Source organism: Tupaia chinensis, unplaced genomic scaffold (assembly GCF_000334495.1).
Source record: "Tupaia chinensis unplaced genomic scaffold, TupChi_1.0 Scaffold000063_1, whole genome shotgun sequence".
In the NCBI taxonomy this organism is placed as follows: Eukaryota; Metazoa; Chordata; class Mammalia; order Scandentia; family Tupaiidae; genus Tupaia; species Tupaia belangeri.
The window spans coordinates 7,995,210-8,010,164 of NW_006159521.1; the positions used below are offsets into that span (position 1 = coordinate 7,995,210).

Consider the following 14,955-nt stretch of genomic DNA (forward strand, 5'->3'; position numbering starts at 1 on the left):
ATGTCTGGGGGTGCTGGGGTAGTGGGGCCTGATACCTGTAGGACCCACAGAGCATCACTCCATTTGGAGTGTGGAAAGTGTGGAGTGTGGAGTGTGGAAAGCTCATGGATTGTGCATGGCTGCTATGTAATGCAGAGGAGGCGGTCATGAGAAGTACAGAACAGGGTCCCTGTCCATAGGAGCTTCAGTGAGAGATGAGCAAGAGCCAGGACTGAGGAGCCAAGGGCCATCCAGAGGAGGGGAAGGGCCTGCAGCTAACCCAGCTGGGGAAGCATCACCATGGAGGACAGTTACAGTTGGGTGAGGTGGGACAGGGGAACCTCCAGGGAGGGGCCTGTTTTTTCTAAGCCTTTCTACATAATGAAGACTGGATAGTCTTGCATTTCTGTTTAGTTCAATTTATTCATTCATTTGATATACATTTTTGGAGCACTGACTCTAGACGTGTCTTCATCTATTATTCAAACCTCTAGGACATGGATTGCCTTTAGACGGCCCATTCCTACTCTCAAGACCATGACAGACACAAGTAATGGATCACAGAATTCTGTCACCCCAAGCCTGGTGTCATCTTACAATCCTTCTCCATAGAATGTAATTTTTTTGGGGGGGAAGAGGTTTTTGCAATAGGGCATGTGCACTCGCCAGAAAGACAGAGACAGACAGAGAGACAGAATGTGAGAAATCACTCCCCTGGGGAGATGGCCACACCATCAAACCCATACTGAAATGATTCCTTTCCCCTGTTCATACCACACAGTTAGACATACTTGGGTTTGAACCATGGCTTCTCCACTGACTAGCTTGGTAAGTTACCATGGCTTCTCCACTGACTAGCTTGGTAAGTTACTTAAATACTCTAAGCTGCAGTTTATTTGTGAAATGAAGATATTGTTAATAGTAAACCTCATAGGACTATTGTAAAGATGCCACAAGATATAGTATATACATAAAATGCTTAGCCCCATACCTGGCACTGAGTTGCTCTTATTATGCCTAACTTAAACACTTACAATGATTTAATTATAATTGCATTTTTAATTTATACCATTTATAGTTCTGTAATTATTTTTCATTATTGAGGTATGTGCTTTCTGCTCCCTGAAGACTGTGAGCCCCTTAAGAAAAGGGGCTAGATCTTCTCATCTCCAAATACATTGACTGAGTGAGTGCCCAGTCAATGTCTGGGGGTGCTGGGGTAGTGGGGCCTGATACCTGTAGGACCCACAGAGCATCACTCCATTTGGAGTGTGGAAAGTGTGGAGTGTGGAGTGTGGAAAGCTCATGGATTGTGCATGGCTGCTATGTAATGCAGAGGAGGCGGTCATGAGAAGTACAGAACAGGGTCCCTGTCCATAGGAGCTTCAGTGAGAGATGAGCAAGAGCCAGGACTGAGGAGCCAAGGGCCATCCAGAGGAGGGGAAGGGCCTGCAGCTAACCCAGCTGGGGAAGCATCACCATGGAGGACAGTTACAGTTGGGTGAGGTGGGACAGGGGAACCTCCAGGGAGGGGCCTGTTTTTTCTAAGCCTTTCTACATAATGAAGACTGGATAGTCTTGCATTTCTGTTTAGTTCAATTTATTCATTCATTTGATATACATTTTTGGAGCACTGACTCTAGACGTGTCTTCATCTATTATTCAAACCTCTAGGACATGGATTGCCTTTAGACGGCCCATTCCTACTCTCAAGACCATGACAGACACAAGTAATGGATCACAGAATTCTGTCACCCCAAGCCTGGTGTCATCTTACAATCCTTCTCCATAGAATGTAATTTTTTTGGGGGGGAAGAGGTTTTTGCAATAGGGCATGTGCACTCGCCAGAAAGACAGAGACAGACAGAGAGACAGAATGTGAGAAATCACTCCCCTGGGGAGATGGCCACACCACAATCCCTTCTCTTCCATTCTCCTCTTGGGATCTTGGGCAGGCATGCACACACCCCTGGTGTGAGTTTAAGCCACTGGATCTAGGACTTGAACTGTAGTCGACTATATGGGAGTCCAGTGATGTAGCCATTACGCCATCTGCTGGTCCTGCATAGAAAGTAATTATTGCTTGATATGAAAACTACTGACTATCTTTGGCCTGGATTCTAGGTTCCTGGGTATGTCCTGAGGCCTCTAATAATTTCAATGTAATTTCTCTACAAAATACTACCATTCTTCAAGTTTTTCTACCTTTCTTTATGGAATCCTATTTCTTATCCATTGATTAAAGAACTAGGTATTAGAAATGAGGTATTAGGAAGATGAAAAGCAGACAGATAAAAGAACAAGTTTCCGCCTTTATCTACTTATATTTAGAAGGAGTTTGGAAAGATCCTAAATTTCAATTGAAGAGATGGGGTTTGATGTGATTCTTTCTGTGCCTTTTTAAAATTTTTAAAAATAAAATCCTGTATTGTGTATTACTTTCCTAAGTGGAAAAAGCTGCATTTTGTAAAATGCATTTTATTATAAAATGTTTTTTTTTTTTTTTGGAGAGGTTTTCGCTATAGGGCGCGTGCGCTCGCCAGACAGACAGAGAGAGACATAGAGACAGAAAGCGAGAAATCACCCCCCAGGGGGGATGGTCACACCGCAATCCCTTCTCCTCCATTCTCCTCTCAGGATCTTGGGCACGCACGCACACGCGCCCGGTGTGAGTTTTAAGCCACCGGGTCCGGGACGCGAACCGGGGTCGACTACGTGGGAGTCCAGCGACATAGCCATTACGCTAACTGCTGGTTCCCTATAAAATGTTTCTATATGTTATCCAGACTTATCACTATATCCTCTTTGTACCTTTGAGCAACTGACCATGTGGATCTATTACTTAATAAAAAATAAATTAATTAAAAGCCAGTGTTTATGTTCACACATGTGAAAACATCCTCTTCTCTGAATAGATCTCCCACTGCAAAATCTTTTAAAATTCAAAGAACATATTCCACAAAGATGGTGAAGATAATGGGTATGATGGATAGTTATCTAACATTGGAAAGGATGTTCGCCTGGGGGTGATCAATTAAAAAAAATCAGAAAGGCTTTGAAAAGATAGAATCTAGGTAGAGATGAATTTACTCCACAGTAAATAAAGTTTAAACTTTGTATCACTCACAAACTCCTCTTAATATTTTCATACCTAATTTTGTATTTGTAATTTTGAATCCTTTTCTTTCCTTTTTTAAGAGAGATTTTTGTTATATGGTATGTGTGCTCGGTGGAGAGACAGAGAGAGACAGAGAGACAGAAAGTGAGAAGTCACCCCCCCCCCAAGGGGGGATGACCATGTTGCAATCCCTTCTTCTTCACTCCCCTCTTGGAATTTTGGGCACGCACGCATGCACATGCGTCTGGCATGAGTTTTAAGCCACCGAGTATGGGACTCTTGACTATGTGGAAGTCCAGTGACATAACCATCTGCTGGCCCCTTGAATCCTTTTATTAAAGTGAACCTCCCCTATTCACCCTTCATTCCAATCTGTATCAGCTTCAGGCCCCGTAAAACCTGGCCCCACAAAACCTGGCCCCACCCATGAGCAGTGAGAAGTTCATCTCCTTGGCCCATCCAGGGTACAAAGTCCACCAACTCCTCTATTCTCTTGAGGAGGGGCTATGGGAAGGAGTACCTAACTTTTTCTCTTTTCTTTTCTTGCTGCTTTTCCAGTATTTTTATGTAGTAGTAACTACAAAATATTGGGCCATATTTTTACTAGAGGACTGGGTCACCTCCTTCGAGGGAGTTCTCTCCAAAGGCTGCAGTCTCCCTTTGCTTTGGGCTATAAGCCTGGGGGCAGGCATCCTGAGGGCAGGTCCAGAGGCCCCAGTTCTCTCCTCTGTCCATTTAGCTGATGAAGGGATGAGTGAGGCAGCCCCAGGGCTTCTGAGCCCCCCAGAATAAGCCAGCTGGAAATTGGTGATCTTCAGTCTAAACTTTCTCTAAAGAGAAAGTCTTACTATGGCCTCAGGCCCAAGCCAGAGCCTCCCCTTCATCATTTATCATGAGCATGAGCAAAAGTGATACTGTTCTTTCTTTGGAAATCCCAGTCCTGTGTACATGGTTGTGACTCTGGTGGGCTGGGGGCTGGCTGAGCTTAGGATTCTTAATTCTTCGACATGCTCATGAATGATTTTCCTTCTAGCTCTTCTTAAGTTACTAGAAGAAAAACAAGAACTCTGATGAGTCAGTGTTTAGTGTTTGCCATACCTCGCTATTACCTTTTTAGATAAGCGGGATAACCCTGAGTAGCAAAGCTGAGGTGTCTTAGGTAAATCCCTCTGCATGGATGCGAGCAGCTGTGTAGATAAGCGGGCACGAGGTCGAGGCTTGAACAGGCAGAGTCTAAGGATCACAGGGAGGAAAGAAGCCAACTTACTGGAACTGGATTGTAAAGCTCACAACCCTAAGTGAGATAAAAATATTACCAACCGAGCAAAGTCCCATGGAGGTTTTTGTGGCAGCTCTGTAGCTGGGTGGTCGTCGATCTGGGCAGTCTTTAGAGCCATACACAAACTGGTCTGGGTGGGGTTTTATGTTATTTTAAAAGCGCCCTGGACAATTCTAATGCACTTCTGGGGGTGAGAACCACTGCTGCATTAAACCATATCACTGTATCAGTCACAGATCCCCTAATAAAGTCACGGGCCTGTCAGTAACTCACGTGGGGGATCACACTGGGATTTGTAGAACACCCATCTCAGGTGCAGAGGGCAGAGTTAGATCAAAAGGCAAATTATTGTTCCAAAGAGCCGTGGTTCTTAGAATTCCCTGGAGGTCTTGCTGAAACTTGGTTTGCTAAGTCATATTCTCAGAATTGCTGCTTCATGAGGTCTGGACTGGGCCCCAAAACTGACATGTCAAAGTTCCCAGCGATCCTGCTGTTGCAGGTTTGGGACCAGGCTTTGGGAACCACTGAAGACACTGGTCTTGACTCTGAGAGGTATTGCTGTGGAAGTGGGAAGCGTGAGAATCTGGCAAGTGCCTGGAGCTGGATTCTGACTCTGATTTTGGTGTGGTTCATGTATGTTCAGTGTAGAAGGGGATGAATCACAGGGCCTCTTTTGAGCCCAGAGTTCTTGTCTACTCTCTGGGGGTAATCCTAGCTGCTTGCCTATCCCCAGGCGTTGAGTGGATTAATCAGTGACAACTCTTGTATTGGCTTTTACCACATACTGCACATTTGACATGCGTTTTATTTCAGTTGTTCTCTTTGACCCTTCTAGGAAGCAGGTCCTGTTCTCCTTATCTTACAGACTCAGAAGCAGGTGCTTAGGAAGACTCAGGACTGTTAAAAGTGGTCCTTGTTTCAGACGCCATTCTGGTCAACTCTGGAATCCAAGCTCCCAACCACTGGGTGAACCCTGACTCTCAGTGGGAGAAACCTGTAATCAGTGGGACTTGCCAAACAACCCATCATTTGGCTGTGATTTTTTCGAAGCAGTGGGCAGGATTTGATGTAAGGGATACCTGGTGGGTGAATCACTGTGCAACAGTGAGCGAAACCCCAATTAATCTAGGTCTTGGCAGAGTGGGAAGGTCCCTAAAGCAAACAACGTCAATGACTCAGTTACTTCGTTTGAAAATGGGCCAGTCTGATAAGACATGGGCATTAATTACGATGTAAAAGAACAAATAGCCAGCAGGAAGCCCAGAGGTTTTTCTTTTTCTTTTTTTTTCTTTTTCTTTATCAGCCTGACCAAAACCCAGGAAAGCTGCCTCCCAGGAAACCTGGCACCAGATTGTAAACTCTGCAGCTGACTCATTAATAAAGTAAAAGTGGCCATCTTGGGAGAAGGACAGAATAAATGAAAGAAAAAAAAATGCTCTTGTGAGGGATCAGGGTAGCCATCAAGTGACACCAATATGTGAAATCAGACATTGTGAACTCAAGAGGATCTCAGAGGAGGTCAAAGACTCATGGGATCTGTCAAAGGTTCTGCTCCTCAAGTCAGAGAGCCCCAGAGAGACATGTACCTTCTGGCCATAGTGAGCAACAACCTGTGGGTTGGTGGGACAGATGACTGAAGTGCATTTTGTCTTTTAACTCTAATTACTCTCTATAAGTCAGATTCATACTTCATTGGTCTGCAGATTTCTTTCCTAGGATGAGCAAACATTTGGGTAGGAATAGAATAAATGAACACAAATGAACAATAAGAAAGAATTTGATGAAATGTCATGCCAAAGTTTAACAGGGAAGAAGGCTGTTAAAACTCTTATACGTGAGCTGGAATGTTGTGTAACAAATAATTTTCTAAAAAGTGGGGCTTTTGTGAGGAGTCAGGCAAAATGATGAATGTCTGAAAAGTGCTTTGACAACTGGAATTATTCTTAAAAAGAATAGAGACATATGCAACAATTGGGATCATTTTAATGTTCTGGATGAAGATATGTGGAAAGTGACTTTATTTGGTAATTGTAATAATTCCCATGTGGTAGCTTCATGCTATGGAAAGAAAAGGAATCTATATATATATGTTCCAGGAGACAATACGCCCCGATTGTGATGATGGAAGATCTTATGGAACCACATGAATGACCAGAGCAACAGAGGATGACTATCAATGCAAAGTCACAATGTGTTTAGGGAAGAGGAACCCAAACCATATATAAAGTTGTTGGCTCTGACCTAATGGGTACTAACCAGAGGAGAATTTTGGTGAGACCAGCAGTTAGCCTAATGGCTATGTCACTGGACTCCTATGTAGTTGACCACGGTTTGTGTCCCAGACCCGGTGGCTTAAACTCACACCGGGCACATGTGCGTGTGTGCCCAAGATCCTGAGAGAAGAATGGAGGAGAAGGAATTGCAGTGTGGCCATTCCCCCTGGGGGGGGGATGATTTCTTGCTTTCTGTCTCTCTGTCTCTCTCTGTCTCTTTGGGGAGCATACGCACCCTATAGCAGAGAAGAATTTTGGTCGTTGAACCCTGTTTCTCACCTGCCCTGCTGGTTTGGTCAAAATAGTTAACACAATATTTGAGTTAGCGGCACGAGGTCGAGGCTTGAACAGGCAGAGTCTAAGGATCACAGGGAGGAAAGAAGCCAACTTACTGGAACTGGATTGTAAAGCTCACAACCCTAAGTGAGATAAAAATATTACCAACCGAGCAAAGTCCCATGGAGGTTTTTGTGGCAGCTCTGTAGCTGGGTGGTCGTCGATCTGGGCAGTCTTTAGAGCCATACACAAACTGGTCTGGGTGGGGTTTTATGTTATTTTAAAAGCGCCCTGGACAATTCTAATGCACTTCTGGGGGTGAGAACCACTGCTGCATTAAACCATATCACTGTATCAGTCACAGATCCCCTAATAAAGTCACGGGCCTGTCAGTAACTCACGTGGGGGATCACACTGGGATTTGTAGAACACCCATCTCAGGTGCAGAGGGCAGAGTTAGATCAAAAGGCAAATTATTGTTCCAAAGAGCCGTGGTTCTTAGAATTCCCTGGAGGTCTTGCTGAAACTTGGTTTGCTAAGTCATATTCTCAGAATTGCTGCTTCATGAGGTCTGGACTGGGCCCCAAAACTGACATGTCAAAGTTCCCAGCGATCCTGCTGTTGCAGGTTTGGGACCAGGCTTTGGGAACCACTGAAGACACTGGTCTTGACTCTGAGAGGTATTGCTGTGGAAGTGGGAAGCGTGAGAATCTGGCAAGTGCCTGGAGCTGGATTCTGACTCTGATTTTGGTGTGGTTCATGTATGTTCAGTGTAGAAGGGGATGAATCACAGGGCCTCTTTTGAGCCCAGAGTTCTTGTCTACTCTCTGGGGGTAATCCTAGCTGCTTGCCTATCCCCAGGCGTTGAGTGGATTAATCAGTGACAACTCTTGTATTGGCTTTTACCACATACTGCACATTTGACATGCGTTTTATTTCAGTTGTTCTCTTTGACCCTTCTAGGAAGCAGGTCCTGTTCTCCTTATCTTACAGACTCAGAAGCAGGTGCTTAGGAAGACTCAGGACTGTTAAAAGTGGTCCTTGTTTCAGACGCCATTCTGGTCAACTCTGGAATCCAAGCTCCCAACCACTGGGTGAACCCTGACTCTCAGTGGGAGAAACCTGTAATCAGTGGGACTTGCCAAACAACCCATCATTTGGCTGTGATTTTTTCGAAGCAGTGGGCAGGATTTGATGTAAGGGATACCTGGTGGGTGAATCACTGTGCAACAGTGAGCGAAACCCCAATTAATCTAGGTCTTGGCAGAGTGGGAAGGTCCCTAAAGCAAACAACGTCAATGACTCAGTTACTTCGTTTGAAAATGGGCCAGTCTGATAAGACATGGGCATTAATTACGATGTAAAAGAACAAATAGCCAGCAGGAAGCCCAGAGGTTTTTCTTTTTCTTTTTTTTTCTTTTTCTTTATCAGCCTGACCAAAACCCAGGAAAGCTGCCTCCCAGGAAACCTGGCACCAGATTGTAAACTCTGCAGCTGACTCATTAATAAAGTAAAAGTGGCCATCTTGGGAGAAGGACAGAATAAATGAAAGAAAAAAAAATGCTCTTGTGAGGGATCAGGGTAGCCATCAAGTGACACCAATATGTGAAATCAGACATTGTGAACTCAAGAGGATCTCAGAGGAGGTCAAAGACTCATGGGATCTGTCAAAGGTTCTGCTCCTCAAGTCAGAGAGCCCCAGAGAGACATGTACCTTCTGGCCATAGTGAGCAACAACCTGTGGGTTGGTGGGACAGATGACTGAAGTGCATTTTGTCTTTTAACTCTAATTACTCTCTATAAGTCAGATTCATACTTCATTGGTCTGCAGATTTCTTTCCTAGGATGAGCAAACATTTGGGTAGGAATAGAATAAATGAACACAAATGAACAATAAGAAAGAATTTGATGAAATGTCATGCCAAAGTTTAACAGGGAAGAAGGCTGTTAAAACTCTTATACGTGAGCTGGAATGTTGTGTAACAAATAATTTTCTAAAAAGTGGGGCTTTTGTGAGGAGTCAGGCAAAATGATGAATGTCTGAAAAGTGCTTTGACAACTGGAATTATTCTTAAAAAGAATAGAGACATATGCAACAATTGGGATCATTTTAATGTTCTGGATGAAGATATGTGGAAAGTGACTTTATTTGGTAATTGTAATAATTCCCATGTGGTAGCTTCATGCTATGGAAAGAAAAGGAATCTATATATATATGTTCCAGGAGACAATACGCCCCGATTGTGATGATGGAAGATCTTATGGAACCACATGAATGACCAGAGCAACAGAGGATGACTATCAATGCAAAGTCACAATGTGTTTAGGGAAGAGGAACCCAAACCATATATAAAGTTGTTGGCTCTGACCTAATGGGTACTAACCAGAGGAGAATTTTGGTGAGACCAGCAGTTAGCCTAATGGCTATGTCACTGGACTCCTATGTAGTTGACCACGGTTTGTGTCCCAGACCCGGTGGCTTAAACTCACACCGGGCACATGTGCGTGTGTGCCCAAGATCCTGAGAGAAGAATGGAGGAGAAGGAATTGCAGTGTGGCCATTCCCCCTGGGGGGGGGATGATTTCTTGCTTTCTGTCTCTCTGTCTCTCTCTGTCTCTTTGGGGAGCATACGCACCCTATAGCAGAGAAGAATTTTGGTCGTTGAACCCTGTTTCTCACCTGCCCTGCTGGTTTGGTCAAAATAGTTAACACAATATTTGAGTTAGCTCTAGATACTAAGAACAAGGAGTCATAGAGATCACAGAGTCTATTGACTGTTTAAAGTCTTCCATGAGGAAAAAGAGACCCCAAGAGCCAAGCGACTTGAGCAGGGTCCTATGACTACCTAGAGAAGGTATTGTCTGCAAGATGGAAAACATTAGTCTATCTTTCATGAAACTAAGGAACATTATAAAGATCATCTTAAAAAGTGAGGGCAATTTCCAGAAACTTTTTGGGTTGATGAGATGGAAAATTGACCAAAATTTCCTTCAAACTATCCTCTTGCATTGCCGTAAAAGATAAATCATTGAGATGGATACATAAATACCTCATGTCTAGAAGATTTTCCAAATAATCTTCTATAAGTGATTCCTAATAAATCACACAGACAGGACTTTACAGTGAAATCACAAATGAGTTTAGTACAGGCATAATGATGACAGCCCAAACATCTGTTGGGTTTTGGACTAAGTGTTTCTATTTTAGAACTAGGCATTGAATCAGGAGATGGGGCTCCATGGAACTTGTCAGGGTTTTTAGATTTCCACCAGAAGACAAAGCTCCTCTACACCGGTGTTCATAAGAAATGACAGATACCAGGGGCTGTGATTCTTTCTGTAGCTTCATCAGTACCTATACCTAGTCTGACAACACACTGCAGAGTGTAGAGAAAAAGGGCACAAAGAGCATTGGCAGTCTCAGTGTGTGAGGAGTGATGACCTCTCTCACTCCATCTTCCCAGTTGCTGGATCCCCAGGACATGTCTGAGACTTCTTGGCCTAGCTGACTTGTTAGGTCCATGAAAGTCTGCTGCTAGCCCTTCACCTGCTCACTCCTGCTTCCCATGTCCTCTTTAGACTCCATTCATCACGATTCTGATCTATAATCTATGTCCCTGCTCCCCTGCCCTTGGCTGAAATCTTGGCCTTTGTCTCTCTGCCAAGCTTATCCCTGAATACCAGCAATTTCCCACAATCTTTACTTAATTGGTTACTTTAATGTCCCACTTAAAACCTTTTCCATTGTTCATGTAGAATTTCATAGAATTATCTTATAAAGGTGATTTGAAAAAATCCTCAGTCTGTATTAGGAGTATATAAAAGACCAGTCTGTGCTCAAAGCCAGTTATAAAAAAAAAAAAACAACAAAAAACAAAAAACAAAAAACAACTTTTGGCATTCATAAGAGGCACTCATTCCAAATAAATAGCAATCAATGAACAAACACATCCTGCTCCAAAGTGCAAAGAGCTGAGGTTTGAAAGGCAGTAAAGTGGGAGAAATAACTTTTTTCATTGGAAGAACAGGAGTGACAAGGGCAAATGTAGGATGATTATGACAGAGAATCTTCTCATGATCCTGAAGGAGTAAGATATAGCGACCTGGGGTACCTGGAAAAGTGATAGGACTGCGATGATAGGCTTTTCTTTATTCCAGTGCAAACCAGTCAGAGCAGTATTTTATTTGGACTTTAAAGGTATGGCAGATGAAAGCCTTGCATGCTTTGTTGTATAGCAATGCCACTGAAGTTCTAGAAAAACAAGTCTGGGAAGAGCTGACCCCAAGAACATTGAAGGTGAGTTAGAAAATTGTGTTCTACTCAAGTCTGGGACAGCTCAAGACTGGCTTAAGCTGTGGTAAGTAGAAAAGAGATTCTGATGCTTAATGTTCATAGTCTTTAAATCTTGTTCTAAATAAAATGCTTTTGCTATACTGGTAAGGTATTTCTGATGATGCGTTGTTTTAATGCAAAGCCCTGTTGGGGTCTGGTTGTGCAGGGGTGCAAGCTGGTATATGACTGGGTGAACCATGTGGATGGGGAGTTTGGCTCTTTGGAGCTTAGTTTGGTCCTTTAGGTGGCACTACCTGCCCACAGGTGTCTTGAGCACCTGTCCATTCATAGGTATCCATAGCAATACTACCGGTATTACTCCTAGGAAGATGCCAACTAGGTTCTGGGAGCACCAGTGTAGGAAACATGGGTTGCTAAAGACACAACAACGACAGAAAGGGACAGGTATGGAGGGGGCTGGGAGCTCAAGTCGATGGCAAGTGTGTGCTCCTTTCATCATTTAAAAGAAAAACACACAAAATAGTGCTTTTGGCATTTTTTTTTAAATGTAAGCTTTGGATTTTCAAATAGGGTTATTTGCCTTTCATCTGTGTTTTCTCTACAGTTCTGTTTTCTGATCCATTACTTTCATCTTTGAAACCTGTCATTGTGACTCTGGTATCAATGTAACTATCACTTAAAAGGCTTTTTATTTTTTGGGTCAGAAATATTTAATATTGGGCAATTGAAATGATTTTATTTGTATTGACCTCATATTTGAGAGTCATGCAAGATATACTCAAAATCAAATGCTCAAAGATAATGACTACCTTTGTTGGATTTGTTTCTCTCTGAATGAGCAGACCAGTTGTGTGATCTTTAAGGAATGACAGAAATTGGAAAAGCAGGTCGATAACCACATGCCCCAGAAGAGGGGCCTGGGAGATGGGACTGGAGAAGATGAATACATGCTCCATCTCTGGGCAGAGAGGAGACTAATGGCTTCTTTTCTATTTCTGGTGAGAGGACAGGCATGTCTGACCCAGGCTGGTAGCAGGGGCTCAGATGGGGTAGAAGAGTTGAGGACAACAGGGTGAGTGCTGAAGCTAGAAGAGGAGCAGTGGGCAGGAAGTGGAAGATAGCCTGGGCTGATGCATTGTGTCTACACTACAGCAAGAGAGGGCTGAGGAGGAGTGGGGCAGAGAAGAGTAGGGCCCATTCCCCAAATCTGGTTCGGTCCAGATCACAGACCCCCGCCATGGCGAAAGGGTTTAAAGCTCCCTTTAAAGATGTTGAAGAGTCAGTCAACCTCTTTATGGAACCTCCCCTTTTAGGAACCTAGAAGAATGTAAGCTTTTATCTCCCACGCAAGGTGCTCATCTCCCGGTTTGCAGAGACAACCACCTGTGAGACTGCTGTGAGAACAAGGCATTAGAACAAGTGTTCAAGTTCCATGGGAGAGCTAAGAAAAGAGGTACGTATTTTAACCATAAGCTGGTGGCACTCAACACACTGGCTTTGAGTCAGACACCCTGAGTTGAATTCTGTCTCTGCCAGCTGTGAGCTGTGTGACCGTCAGTAAGTTATGGCACCTTTCAAGCCTTAGTTTCCTCATCTGGTGAGTAGGGATCGTGGGTCCTTACACATGGACTGCAGGACAATGCTTGGCCTCAGAAATGCTTTGCACAAGTTTGGGGACAGATGCATGTTATTAGGGGAAGAGACTGCGAAGGAAGTCTTCATGGGAGAATCAAGTCCTGAATCAGATCTTGGCAAGTGGATGAAGCCTGACAGAGAACTCGGCCACTTGAAGCAAGGATGTCATCAAAGAGTAAGGGGAGGAGGGACATGGAAGGAATAAAAAGGCTGTTTTCTCTTTGTTTACTCATCTCGGGTCAAATAGCATAACGAGGGTGAATGGGGATGGCTTCAGTGGTTCACTTGGAAAGACCAGGACAAGCTAGTGGGTCCTTAGAAAAAATGCCCTCTAGACATTCTGGGAAAAAATATGAAGGACTTTGGGACTACAGTCAGGCCCCCCCAGACTGTGTGTGTGTGTGTGTGTGTGTGCACGCACGCCTGTGTCATTGCAATAACCGAAGAAATAAAGTGTGTGTGTGTGTGAAGTCACGTGTCTAGGCCAGTTTCTACCATTCTTTTCCTGGGTTGGAAACTATAATTATCAACTTTCCTTTCTCTCTCTCTCTCTCTCTCTCTCTCTCTCTCTCTCTCGCACACACTGGCATGGGGCCTGACCAGGCATATTAGAAACAGACTGGGGATCTTAGTAGTTGCTGGTTTCGTTTGTTTGATTTGGTTATAAATTGTGCTGTCTACCTCCTAGACCCTTGATACTTCCCTTCTCTCCTCCCATTGGTTCCCCAACCCAGTCAGTGGTGCCTACCAGGGACACAGGCTGAGGTCTGCCCATTGTCACTGCTGTCAGAGCACCTGACAGTCAGCGAGGAAGGAGCCTGAACATCAGTGTGGGGAGTGAGGGTCCAGCTTATGTTCCTTTCTCCAAGTGACTGCTAAAGTGCAGGGCATGCCCAGAGAGCTTCCTGTGACCAGTGTGTCACACGACATGCTCGTTTACTCTTCAATGTCCACTCACATCGGTGCCACAGTTCTCGCCACTGAGGAGGCAGGGAAGGCATGAAGAGACAGGTCATGTTCAGAGAGGTCATGCTCCTTTCCAGAGGTCACAGAGCTCACTGAAACAGGAACCCAGGCCCTAGGCTTCACTGGCATTCTTTGGCCTGAACAAGTGGCTGTCAGGACCACGGAGCAAATGACACGTGATTTCCCCTCTGCTTCAGTGGTCCACGGAAGACAAGAACCAAGCAGTCAGGCAGGAGGCTGGCTGCCATGGTGTGTGCAGTGGAAGGACAGTCTTGCCTTGGGGAGCTGGCTTCTGGAGGCCACTCTGACAGCCAGGTACCCCAGAGCTGCCCCAGTGAGGGTCATTGCTGGGAGGGAAGAGACTGGACCCACCTTTTGGATTCTCCTACAATGACTCTGAGAGCAGGGATGAGTCTATGGTGTCCTGGAAGCCATGTGGCCACACAGGAATTGGGCAAGTGCTAACAGGCTCCAAGGATATCTCTGCAGCCCTGTGGCAGCACACAGAGACTGGAGAACAGCAGAGCTCAGCAGGCCTGGAAGGAAATCGCCAGGCCTGCTTCCTCTGCCCAGGCCTGCAGAGCCAGAGCTCTAGATTCCCTTAAGGATCACCTGGGAGGATACTGGGCAGCCTCTAAGCCAGGGCTATGGGGGTTGGGAGCTGCTGGGCAGGTGAGCAAACCAAGTTGGCAGTTACCCTGAAGTACGGAGCTTACATGTAAGGTTCTGGCTTTGGGTCACTAGCCCATCCCCTGCCTTGCCCGGGCTCAGCCCTCCCACGCTTTAGTGTATGTTGTAGTGGGAGCAGAACAGGAGAAGGGATATTTATTTCTTTGGCTTCGGTCTGAGATCCAGTCAGGGAAGAAGCATGTGTGTGTTTAATGGTGAGTGTCTACACCAATGGGATAGATTTGAAGTCAAGGAAGAAAGCGGACTAGTGAAACCATCTCTTTAAGGACACAGAACACTCTTATGATAAACAGTGTGATTCTGTTCAGTGGGATAGGATGGGGTTGGAGCCAGAAGAACTCTTTTCCAATACTCACATGCTCACTACTTCACTTTAGCAGTCCCTTGGAGAAAGGAACATAAACTGGACCCATGATGTTAAGTTATTCATCGACACTTAGCATCT

General features: G+C 44.7%; 1 long non-coding RNA gene across 8 annotated transcripts in view; it reads left to right on the forward strand.

The window, feature by feature from the left end:
- Nucleotides 1-9,532: 9,532 nt before the first annotated feature.
- LOC102468377 (uncharacterized) overlaps nucleotides 9,533-14,955 on the forward strand; it is a 28,269-nt gene continuing 22,846 nt past the window's right edge. For 3 of the 8 annotated variants that reach the window (XR_003546837.1, XR_003546842.1, XR_003546845.1), the window contains exons 1-3: nucleotides 9,533-11,283; nucleotides 12,062-12,217; nucleotides 12,533-12,672. This is a non-coding gene — a long non-coding RNA (uncharacterized LOC102468377). The remainder of the gene's footprint in view (nucleotides 11,284-12,061; nucleotides 12,218-12,532; nucleotides 12,673-14,955) is intronic. The other 5 variants (XR_003546847.1, XR_003546846.1, XR_003546839.1 and 2 more) reach the window with 5 other exon arrangements.